Raw genomic sequence first — 12,706 nt, 5'->3', positions numbered from 1 at the left:
TAAAACATTGAGATTCTTTTCCTCTTAATCTATGCCACGTACATTCAAAGTTATGATATTTAGCATTTTACTAGCCATGTGAACGATAAAATGGCACTCCTAATGCCATTGTGCAACATCCCTTTTCATTTTAATACTAACATCTCTAACAGAAAGAATACAGGAAACCCTTACCCCTTCTTCTTGTACCCAATCCCCAAAAAACCTCTACAGCTGATGGACAACAAGGGAGATTATCCCAATCCCATCTCCATTTTCCCCCTCTGTCAATGCTGCCATGTCCACCACAGCCATCCAGATTAGCTGGACAGGGAACCTCCCAAGACCTGGCCCTTCCGAAAATCATGCCTTCAATTCCAACAGCTGGCCCCTCCCATAAACTTCCCCCTCCACCTAAAAGAGCCCCTTTCCTCCCTCCCTACCTCCTCCAGCTGTTCTGCAGGAACATTGATAGGAGACTGTGTCCATTATTGAAGAACAAGCTGCACCTATGTCCAGCACACACAGTGGGACCTGAGCATTCACCCTCTCCGGCGTCATACACCTTGCCGTTTTTCTATTGCTCCCATCATATTCTCTGGAGACTAATATGCTTAGCAAGACCCCCGTACTGCAGTCAGCACACAGGTCTCCACTGCTGCCTGTCACTAACAGCTGAGTCTTCTAGCCAGATGGCCTATGCACATCCAGGCACCAGGGCCATGCCTGTGCCAGCAAGCCAACAAGAAAAAAGCATAGCCAAGCTGTCTTGCCCATCCACCCTCTCTCCAGATTTCAAAAACCCCACTTGAGCTCCCAGAACAGTTTAAAGCCCCCACACTAGTCAACTCCCATTGCCCCTCTATAATTATTCCCTGCACTTATACAGACCCCTCCACAGCCCTTATGTCTCCCTCTGCCTGCAGCTATCAAAACAAGAAAAGGATATTATGCATATTGGTCTATCATTGAACATCATTCACATCTTCTGCTTGCAATTGCCAAAGGAATGAGTTTACAGACTTTACCTCCAAAAAAAATATATAGAGAGCCGTCATGCTGCACCCATACTCTAGCCGGGAATAGCAAGGTATAGGGAATGTTATGCTTGTGGAGCTCTTTCTTAATTTCTTAAATCCCTGTCTTTTTTCTTTTGGATCTCCAAAGAAAAATTCTGAAAAAAAATACTCTTTTTTTTATAGTAAATTTCTTGCTTTCTTCAGCTCACCTCCAGGATTCAATTTTTATCTTGAAAATAGTGTAGCTTTTTAATAAACACTCTGAGACGGTCTCCATTAACTGGCATGGGGACTATGCTTCTGTGCGTCTGATCTATTTTCAGCATGCCATTTTACATTCCAATTCTAAGGCCATCGGGATCCACAGCACCAGAATGCCTGCTGGATCTGCCCCCTTGATCTTCTCTGGGAGCCCAGCAATGTGGAGGTTATTTTGCATTCAGCAATGTTCAATGTCATCATATTTTTCCACCGTGCACTAATGGGCCCACTTGAATGCCTCTAGTCGACTTCTCATGGAGGTAAATGTGATTTTGATATCCTCCATATGGTTTTCCATTGTTTCGAGCCACACATTGGGTTCCCCAATTGCATAGATCAGCTGTCCTATGTGGACCACCACCGACTCTAACTTAGCCTCCAAACTACTATGAATTTTATCCCCGAGCTACTACATAACCAGTTCCCTAGTGTCTACCATCTTGCTAGGAAGTGCTGCCTCTGACTGGACCTCATCCTCCGATATCGCCTTGTCTAGATCCGGTTTGTCAATGGCCAGTTTTTTTGCTCAGTCACTTAGATCTCTAAATTGGTTCTTCCCAATTCATGGGCAGGGATTTTTAGATCCCTTCTCAGCCATTCTCCAAAGAAGAGGTTCTTTGGAGGGGTGTAAAATATTAAAATGTAAAGAGGGAGTGGGAGCTAGCTAAGGAACCAACCACATAGAAACATAGAAATATAACCATAGATAGAACCAGCATCATAGAAACATAGAAATATAGAAATAACAGCAGAAAAGGACCAAACAGTCCATATAGTATGCCCAGCAATCTTATGGTAGTATCTGCTGTGCTAAACAAGTAACCTCTGTACTTATACGTTTCCTAGACCGTAAAAGTCATGGTCCTTGTTTATTACTATCTGAGTCTAATTCCCCATTATCTCTTGCTATTGAAGCAGAGAGCAATGCTGGAATTGCATCAAAAGTATCAGGCTTATTGGTTAAGTGTAGTAATAGCTGCATCATCAAGTTACCCCCCCCCCTCCCCCCCAAGCTTGTTTCCCCAGAGAGTAAAAGTCAGGATCCTTGTTGGTTGCTGTCTGAATCCAATTCCCCTTTTCTTCTTTTTCTCTGCCATTGAAACAGAGAGCAATGATGGAGTTACATCAACAATATGAAGGCTTATTGATTAAGAATAGTAACTGCCGTACCAGCAAGTTACCCCCATATACTCTTTTCTTCATTTCCATCCTCTAGCCTTTAGAGATCTGCTGTGTTTATCCCAATCCGCTTTGAATTCTTTCCTCCGGAAGGGCATGCTAGGCATCCATCACCATATTCATGAAGAAATGTTTCCTGACATTGGTTCTGAGTCATCCTCCCTGGAGTTTCATTTCATGACCCCTAGTTCTACTGATTTCTTTCCAATAGAAAAGGTTTGTCAATTGTGCATCATTAAAACCTTTCAGGTATCTGAAGGTCTGTAACATATCTCCCCTGTACCTTCTCTCCTCCAAGGTATACATATTTAGGTCCTTCAACCTCTCCTCATAAGTCATTTGAGGGAGACTCCACACCATTTTGGTCACCCTTCTCTGGACTGCCTCCATCCTTTCTTTGTTCCTTTTGAGATACGGTCTCCAGAACTCACCAAGGACTTGTACAAGGGCATTATCACCTCCTTTTTCTTACTGGTTATTCCTCTATGCAGCCCAGCATTCTTCTGGCTTTAGCTATCACCTTGTTACATTGCTTCGCCGTCCTCAGATTGTTAGACACTATCACCCCAAGGTCCCTCTCCTGGTCTGTGCACAACAGCCTTTCACCCCCTATCACGAACAGCTCTTTTGGATTACTGTACCCCAGATGCATGACTCTGCACTTCTTGGCATTGAATCCCAGCTGCCATATCTTCGACCACTGTTCAAGCTTCCTTAAATCACATCTCATTCTCTCTACTCCTTCTGGCATGTCCACTGTGTTGCAGATCTTAGTATCATCCACAAATAGACAAACTTCACCTTCTATCCCTTCCTCAATATCGCTCACAATGATATTGAACAGAACTGGTCTCAACCCTGATCCTTGTGGCACTCTGCCTCACACCATTCTCTCTTCAGAGTAGGTTCCATTTACCATTACTCGCTGTCTTCTATCCATTAACCAGTTTGTAATCCATGCCACCACCTTGGCGCTCACTCCCAAGCTTCTCATTTTATTTACAAGCTTCCTATACGGAACCATATCAAAAGCTTTGCTGAAATCCAAGTAGATCATGTGACTCAATTCTTCCACAATTCTAACTTACCTAAATTAGTTTTCATATATGATTGCCAGAATTTTCTGAAGTTATTTTTTAATATGATGAGGCTGATTTTCAAAGAAAGCTGAGTTTCTGACTTAAAAGGCCTCAGTTTTAGGTACCAAATATCAAGAGAAATTTCTGCAGTACTGAGGAGCCTAAGTTTTAGAATGAAAATTCATCATTTTGAGTGCCTAAAATTGAGGAACCTAAATCTAGGTCTCCTATTTTTTCGTCTATATATAGATATTGTGATGGACTAGTAGTATTTATGGTAGTTCCTGCACAGGAGATATACTAGTAGGCCAGATCTGGCTAGCTGTCAAATAAAGGAAAAAAAATAAAATGGCTTTTGAAGAGGACTACAATTCCCAACTGTCTTGGCACCTAGTATCAATGAGCATGGGAAAGAGTAGGCTGAGTAAAAATGACTCAGCAGATTTCTATAATTGGTTGCCAGATGCTTTAAAAGAGGGAATTCCCTGGCAAGAAGAGGTCCAGGATCGGAAGCAGACTCACAGCCAATAGCAGACCCAATATAGAGATCCATGGAAGGAGAGGAGGATGGTGAGGCAGAGGCAGAAAGGGGACTATCTGCAGGCAGAATCCTTAAATAGTGTTATGTTAGTGCCATAGCTGTTTTCGCTCCTTCTTGTTTAGCTAAGAGTAAAATTGAAAATCATTTAAAAATTAAGTTAGTAACGTCTTGAAAGTTTGTCCGTAGTAATCATCTCTCTTTAAACCTTAAGCAAGTGATAATGTGAGTCTTTGCTTAAAGGGTTTGAGAAGATAAGCTTGGAAATGCATAAAAATGTTTGTATGCCTCAGCACTAGCTCTCCAATTCTTAAGCAGCTGACATGTTGCATGAAAGCTGAAAAATTGCTTGAACGTTTTCTTGTAATAATAGTCTTTCTAAACCCTAAGCAGTTGAGAATGTGATTTCTTGCTTACAGAATCTGAGAAGTTAACAAATGTATAGATACTAATATTTACTATCAGTATCTCGGAGTTTGAAGCAGCTATAAGGTTACTCCTTAATTAGAGGAGTTAAAAAAAACTAAGCTGCTAACTGTTGGAATGCTTCTATGAAGTGTTTATTTGTTCAGACTGAGCACTTGAAAAGTCACTCTCTGATTAGAGTTACTAAGAAACCAGCTCCACAAATGCTTGGATATTTCTATGTGTTAGCCTTACCCCCTGTAAGTGTTAAGGGTAGGGATGGACAGAGAGTGATTAGGATTGCTAAAGTACTAATATGAACTGAACTAGCAAGGGGTGTTTTGTTTTGTTTGGAAAGCTGTGACTGGCACTGGTTAAATCAAAGCTTTCAAGAATTGTTAATGAGCCCTGGAGTCTAAGTTGGGAGCCTTTAGGGAATTGCCTGTAGCTAGCAGGAACTTAAATAAAATATTAGACAACAAAATCTGCTACCAGTTAATGAGACCTAGGGATTTCTTCATTCAGGTTCTAAGGACAAGGGTGAAACATTGGGAATAGGATAAGGGGCTTCCTAAATAGCTGCATTTTGTTTACTGTGAACCGATGAGATGTTCCCAATGTTCGTCGGTATATAAAAGAATATAAATAAATAAATAAATAAATAACAGTAATTGTTATTGGAACTGATTTGAAGGTGAAGAAAAGAGATTAGTAGAAGCTTAGTAAAGTAGTGTTTTGTTTGTGTGCTTGTTTTTGTTTCTTAAATATCTGGAAACTTACTTTATCAAAACTCTAAAGTCCTGTGTTAATCTATAATCTGATGGTCTCTTCTCCTGTAAACTGGAGCGTGTTTTAGGTGTATCTGAAAGGCCAGGGAACTGGGGGACAAGGATCCTTTTTGGCACTATGCTGAACTTCCAGGTGGGAAAATAGCTCAGAGTCGTTCAACATCCTGTCTACTGACAGTTCCCAGTCTAGATAGCTTTATCCTACAGCTCCCTGTATTCTAAAAACAAGCTGGAAAAAGAGCCCCCCCCCCACACACACACACACTGGTTAAGAGTGGAGGAGTAGCCTAGTGGTTAGAGCAGCGAGCTACAAACCAGGAGAGCAGCATTCGGGTCCCACTATTACTCCTTGTGACTTGCCCAAGGTCACTTTACTCTCCATTGCCTTAGGTACAAGCTTAGATTGTGAGCCCTCTGGGGATAGGGGGAAATACCTACAGTACCTGAATGTAATCCACTTTGAAGTGCTGTGAAAAGTGGAATCTAAAAATCTAAATAAGAAATAAAAGGCAGCACCAATGACTGAAACACCACACATGTCTAGGTTATGTGCCTAGAACTGGAAATCTGTGCTGCTGAGTAATTTATTTTTCCTGCCCTAGCCCCATCTTCTTTTTAGCTCCCTAAATTTAGGAACTTAATAAAAATAACTGCTTAAATTTAGGTGTTTAACGGGGGAAATTTTCATTTATGTAGATCTAGGCATTTAAACTCTTAAGGGCCTCATTTACTAAGCATTTTTCCTATAGAAGCAGAATGGGAAAGAAGCCATTGTAAATCAGGCACTAAATTATTTACTTAGATCTATTGAATATCATGCTTAATATTAACTATTTTATTTTTTACTGGTTTGACTTCAAAATTAGTTATTGGATCTTCAAAATTTCAGATGACTTGAATATTTATGCATTTATTTATTAAAATGTATTACCTGCCTTTTTGAAAGAAATTCACTCAAGGCAGCATATAACATATTAGGTAAGAAAATAAAGGTGTAACAGCACAATTCAAGGTAAGCAAAAACAGGAACTACAAACAAGAAGGTCCATGGGATCATATATAAACCATAAATCATGTAGCAGCACAACTTAAACAAGCAAATGCTAGTAGGATAAACAAGCAGATCTATGGAGTCATAGATCTTAATGATGGTACTTAGGATAAATAAAACACTGGTCATAGTTTTCAAGGCTCTCAAGGGCCTTGCACTACACTACCTAAATGACCAATTCATCCTATATGCACCCTCTCACTCACTGCGCTCACTGTCTCACACTCATCTGGTAGTACCAGCTCCGAAGGAAATGTGGCTCTCCAGCATAAGACACGAACCTTTATAGAATCAGCCCCGACCCTCTGCCTCTGGACATCAGGTTTGCACCTGTCCTCTCTTTCAGAAAGAGACTAATAACCTGGCTATCTGTAGATGCCTTTGGCTCACTACCAAATCCCTTATCTCCTGATTAACTTCTGTGACATAAATCTAACTTTACTCTACGCTAGTTCCATGATATCTCTACCTAAATCCACTTCAACATATGTCCCATTGTACTCTGCACTAGTTTTAACCTGCCAACTAGCTCCATCCCATCCCCATTTATATATCATTCCCTCCTATTTATTCTGATTTGAGATTATTATGGAGATATCTTTATGTCTCACCTTTCCCCCATTATTACTGATCTGACATGTTAATAATGATTCACTCTATCCCTGTTTAAATATGCTAGATATAATTTTATTGATGTACTCTTCCCCTATTATAATCCCTACACTAGACAGGAACCTGTTCTTATTACTGATATACACCAAGGGGTGACTTTTAAAACCGAGGTGCACCAAAACTGTGTGCGCATTTAGGACATGCGTGTGTCCACCTGATTTTGAAAGCTGCCTATATGTGCACACATCTCCTGATACACGAACATCTCACTTTAAAAAAAAAAGAGGCATGGTGTAGGAGGAGTGTGGGACTGGGCATTCAGGAGTGGAGCTAAGAGATGTGCCCGGAAGTTTCTATATGCTTGGGTGCATGCCCATATCTAGTGCCGTGTAAGTTTACTTCTGCTATGGAGGAGGTTTAAGTTAAAAAATAAAGAAATACAGGCATCCCTGAGGGTTTTAAGTGGTCTAGGTTAACTGAGGGGTCTGCAGGCTAAGGAACCAGGGGATTTGGAGGATCAAACTCTAGACTAGGTGAACTGTAGAGCGAACTGGTGATTTGGTCATGGTGTGGACACGTGCCTGTTATAAAATTCCCCCACTTGCATGGCTCAGACCAGACCTTACACAGCTGTGCATGCCCACTTGCAAAACTGGATGCACAGTACATGTGCCTAGGCTATTTTACAACATACATGCATATGTTTATGTATATTATAAAACTGCCAATTCTCTGGGTCCGCGCTGACACACACCTGTGCATGTGTGCCCGAACGCCTGTTTGAAAGTTACCATCCCTCTGTATTGTAACCCTCTCTTCATTTTGTAACACACTCTGAACTCTTCTGCTGGAAGAGCATGAGATAAACAAATGATGACTATGATGATTATATGCAATTGTAGCAACATAAATAAACAGAGCAGGAGAAATTAATCAGTACCAACTTTTCCAGATATAGGCAGTTTTACTTATTCTCAGCTAATGGTGCCATAATCACTGTGAGTAGTCAGTTAGTTAATTAATTTATTATATTTGCTGTATCATTTTTCTTACAAAAACCAAAGTGATAAATAAAGCATAAAACTATAATCATAACATAATAAAAAGAACAATAAAAAATATAATAGAAACATCAAAATCATAAAACATCAAAATCAATAAACAGTAATTAAAATTAATAAGCAGTAATATAATCAGTATAAAAATGAAATTATAAATGTGACAGACGCTCTCGGTCTGGGCAACAGATTTCACTGTCCTTGTAATTTAACACTCTAGTAAGGAGCCATCCATACCTTCAGTCCCTCCCACCTGAAGAGTCTGGATTAGATGCCTGAAGACTATTTAGCCCAGGTATTTTAATACATTATGGGGTTCAGTTTGAGGAAGCAGTCAAGGAGTGAAGATACATGTCCTATCAGCTGCAATCTACTATGAAGAAAGAACGGTGTTAAGTGTTGTGACACAGGGATAGGTTTGGGTCCAATTCTGTTAAGGATCTTTGTGAGCGACCTGGCAGAAGGGATATAGGATAATGTTTGTCTATTTGCAAATGATACTAAGATCTGCAACAGAGTAGATACGTCTGAAGGAGTAGAGAGAATGAAAATTGATTTTAAAAAACTTGGTCAAAGATTTGGCAGGGGCAAAAGAGCTTTATGTGATGGGCGGTGAAAGCCTAATGTGCATGGACTGGGAGAGGGACCTTGGTGTGATTGTGTCTGATGATCTGAAGATGGCGAAGCAATGTGACAAGGTGATAGGTAAAGCCAGAAGAATGCTGGGTTGCATGGAGAAAAAAGAGATGACAATGCCCTTGTGCAGGTCCTTGGTGAGGCCTCACCTGAAGTACTGCATTCAATACTGGTGCCTATATCTCAAAAAGGATATAGCCAAGATAGAGGCGGTCCAAAGAAGAGCAACCAAAATGGTGAGAGGTCAGCATTGGAAGACTTATGAGGAGAGGCTGAAGGATCTGAATATGTACACCCCGGAAGAAAGGAGATGCAGGGGAGATATGATACAGACCTTCAGATATCTGAAAGGTTTTAATGATGCACAATCATCAAACCTATTCTGTTGGAAAAAAATCAATAGGGGTCATGAAATGAAACTCCAGGGAAGATGACTCAGAACCAATGTCAGGAAATATTTCTTCATGGAGAGGGTGGTGGATGCCTGGAATGCCCTTCTGGAAGAGGTGGTGAAGACGTAAAACAGTCATGGAATTCAAAGGGCAAGGGATAAACACTGTGGATCCCTAAAGGTTAGAGGTTGGAAATAAAGAAAAGAGTGAATGGGAGTAACTGGGGTAACTTGCTGGTGTGGCAGTTACTACCCTTAACAAATAAGCCTTGATACTGTTAATGCAACTCCATCATTGCTCTCTGCTTCAACGGCAGTGAGAAAAGTGAGAGAAGGGGAATTTGGATTCAGACAGCAACCAAGAAGGGCTCTGACTTTTACAATTTGGGGAACAAATTAACATGGGGGTAACTAATTGATGCGGCGCTTACTACCCTTAATCACTAAGCCTGATACTTTTGATGCAACTTCAACATTGCTCTCTGCTTTCATGGCAATGGTTAAGGGACATTGGATCCAAATAGCATCCAAGGATCCTGGCTTTTACGGCAGATACTAGCATAAGCTTGCTGGGCAGACTGGGTGGATCAATTGGTCCTTTTCTGCCATCATTTCATTGTTTCTGTGTTTCTATGTATTTTTTCCACACTCTGGTGGGGCCTCCCAGCTTCACCTAAAGGAGTTTCTTTTAGGTGATACCTCCCAGTGCACTCCCTGCCTGAGGGTCCTTCTTATAATTTACAGAGAGATAGACTTTTACACCTGATACCCTTTAGGGGCAAAAGGGCTCTTACCAGGGGATCAAAGACCTGTGAACCCATTCTAAACTCTAGGTGGGCAAACACCAGTGATGGATCCTGGTGAGAGACACAATGAAGGCAGAAGAGATATCTAGTTTAAGCTTTAAAGTATTTTTTGGACTAAAGAAGAGTGGGGAGGATTTTGGATCCCCATTCCCCATGGGAATTTCAGAGTGGAGAACTTGCCTAATCCCATAGACTTTTCCCCAAGAGAAATTACCCAGAAAGATCAGAGAACAACAATGAAAGAATCATTAAGTAAGGAAGAATAAGAGCAGGAGACCCATTCTAGATCTCTACAATTACAGGACCATGCTAGGCTGGGTGTCTGAGAAGATATTCAAAGGTAGGATTTTTCGGAAAAGGTTGGGAGCAACACCATAGTCTCTACCAAGAGGTCTATAAAAGGACACCTACCTACCCAGAATTATAACTGTACCATCAATCAGATGTAAATTCACACTTCTGGATAATGGACTTAAATAAAAGTTTACTGATTGATATTCATAAAGTAAACACCCAGACCCGGTCCTGTCTGAGTTATTACAGCCTCTCATCTCATGGGAAGCACCAAATGACTACACACACACACTGGCAACCTTTTCTCATCATTTGGGCCATAAGTGAGAGCTTCCCCCCATAAAAAGAGTCCCCCCTGGGGATTAAGAGTCAGTGTGGGATGGAAAGTTTAGCCAGAGCAGCCCTGAAGATATAAATTAGTTGTGTGCCCTAGGGAGCAACAATCCTCCAAAAAAGCGGTTACATATAAACAAACAAAACCATCTGTCTGGAAAGGCTTGAGCAAATAAAAAAGTCTTCAGTAGTTTCCTGAATTTATGATATTCTGTTTTCAGCCTAACAGTAAGTGGTAAAAAGTTCCAAAAAGTAGAGGCATGAAAGGTAAATGACATTTCTCGAGTACCCGCATAAATGATCTTTTTAAAAGATGCTACTCAGACTAGATCATATTGGGATGAGTAGAGTGAGTGTCCTGGGACATAGAGTACTAAAGGATTCGATAAATATGAAGGAATTCCTGAGCAAAAGGTTTTAAAAGACAGCACTCAGTTTTGAAATGGACAGACAGCTAAATTGGGAGTCAGTGGAGATCGTGCAATAGTGGAGAAGCAAGATCGAATTTCCTTTTTCCAAAAATAAGTTTGGCGGCAGTGTTTTGCACACGTTATAATCTTTGGAAAGAAAGTGATGATAAGGACAGACATAAGGAATTACAACAATCTAGACCAGTGGTTCTCAACCTTTTTCCCATCGTGACACACCTGACAGACCACGCTCACAAGTGTGACACACTGCTCATTACAATTCACAGCCGAAATAAAAAATAAAGGCCCAGTATTATTTTGTTAAGGCCCAGTATTCATTATTATTAAGAATGACACAAGGGAAAGATACATATTCTGTCTGAACAGAAATTGCATAAATAGTAAACATCCCACACCAAAATAGCACCAATTTCTAGTACTCAAACAGTAAACACCTTACCTAAGAAAAGGCAACACTGAAAATATTACACGAGGCCTTAAGACACCAATACACCTCCCATTAGGAAAATGGAACAAGCCAGGCTACTATACAGCCCTACACAGAAACTACACGCCAGCAGAATAAGTCACCTCAGGCACATGTGCAGACCCTCACCTAGCAAAGAATAAAGAGACCATAAAGCACAACTAGAAGCATGCAGAGAAAAAACTGAACTGGAAACCGCAACAAGCCAGTTTCTGGGGCCGACACAATACAGTGCGTTCAGCCGAGCGCATTGTATAACCTGCAGTCAGATGAGGGATAAATAGGCGCTAATCCATCCCCTAATGCAATAGGGGGATTATCACCTATTTAACGAGCGTCCAACGCAGAGTGGATGAGATAGCTCTCATCACATGCAAAAGCATGTGAATGAGCCTATTACTCATTCACTCCGCATGCAAACAGATAAATGTGCGTCTCAGATGCATATTTATTGCTCAGATATTAACGCCTGCCTGGAGCAGGCGTTAATAGCTGAGCGCATTGAAAAGAAGTACAGAAAGGCAGAAAAAACTTCTTTTTTGTACTTCTTTTTTAAAGTAAAAAAATAAAATAAAATAACTCGGCAGAGCGCTGAGTTATGAAGACCACCGCTAAACCTGGCCTCGGTTTTCATAACCGGCCGTTTGCCAGTAATGAAAATGGCCGCCAATAAACTCGGCGGCCATTTTCATTACTGGCAGACAGGCCGGTTATGAAAACCGAGGCCGAGTTTACTGGCGTCGGTCTTCATAACCGGCAGCTGCAGCCGCAGCGGGTCGCATTAGCAAGGAGGTGCTAAGGTCACGCAAGCAACCATAGTGCCTCCTTCCTAGCGTGACCCCCTAATTTACATATTGCATGGTGCCCCCCTTGCGGGCGCCATGCGTGCATTAAGAAAGCGGGTGCTGAAAAGTTGGCACCCGCTTTCCACGAAGATTATTGCATTGGCCCCTCTGTATGCAGTATAACAAAGGAAAAAACGAAAAATCACCAGTCCTTATAAAACAAATCAAGAAATATAAAATCAATAGCAGCAAAACCATACTAACAAAAAGAACAGATTATTTCAAAACAGCTGATGAATGGAATATCCAATAATTAAAAACTCATATCAAAAATTTCTAGATACTAATAAAATATTTCAAAATAGCAGACACAAAGACCCAATAATAACAATAAAAGGATTAACAAATGCTTTGCTCTGCATACCTGGGAACGTTTGATATTGTAGAATAGTGAATTGCATATATCCTGCACATGTGTCACTAGCACTATGAAGCACTATGATAACTAAACTTACCAGAGAATTAGCCAGCACAGATGACATCATTCCTGGGAAAACGGAACTAACTTGGTCTTATTCTCTTATTCTCTGCTACT

This window comes from Rhinatrema bivittatum, chromosome 5, assembly GCF_901001135.1.
Source record: "Rhinatrema bivittatum chromosome 5, aRhiBiv1.1, whole genome shotgun sequence".
In the NCBI taxonomy this organism is placed as follows: Eukaryota; Metazoa; Chordata; class Amphibia; order Gymnophiona; family Rhinatrematidae; genus Rhinatrema; species Rhinatrema bivittatum.
This window is presented reverse-complemented; position numbering follows the sequence as displayed.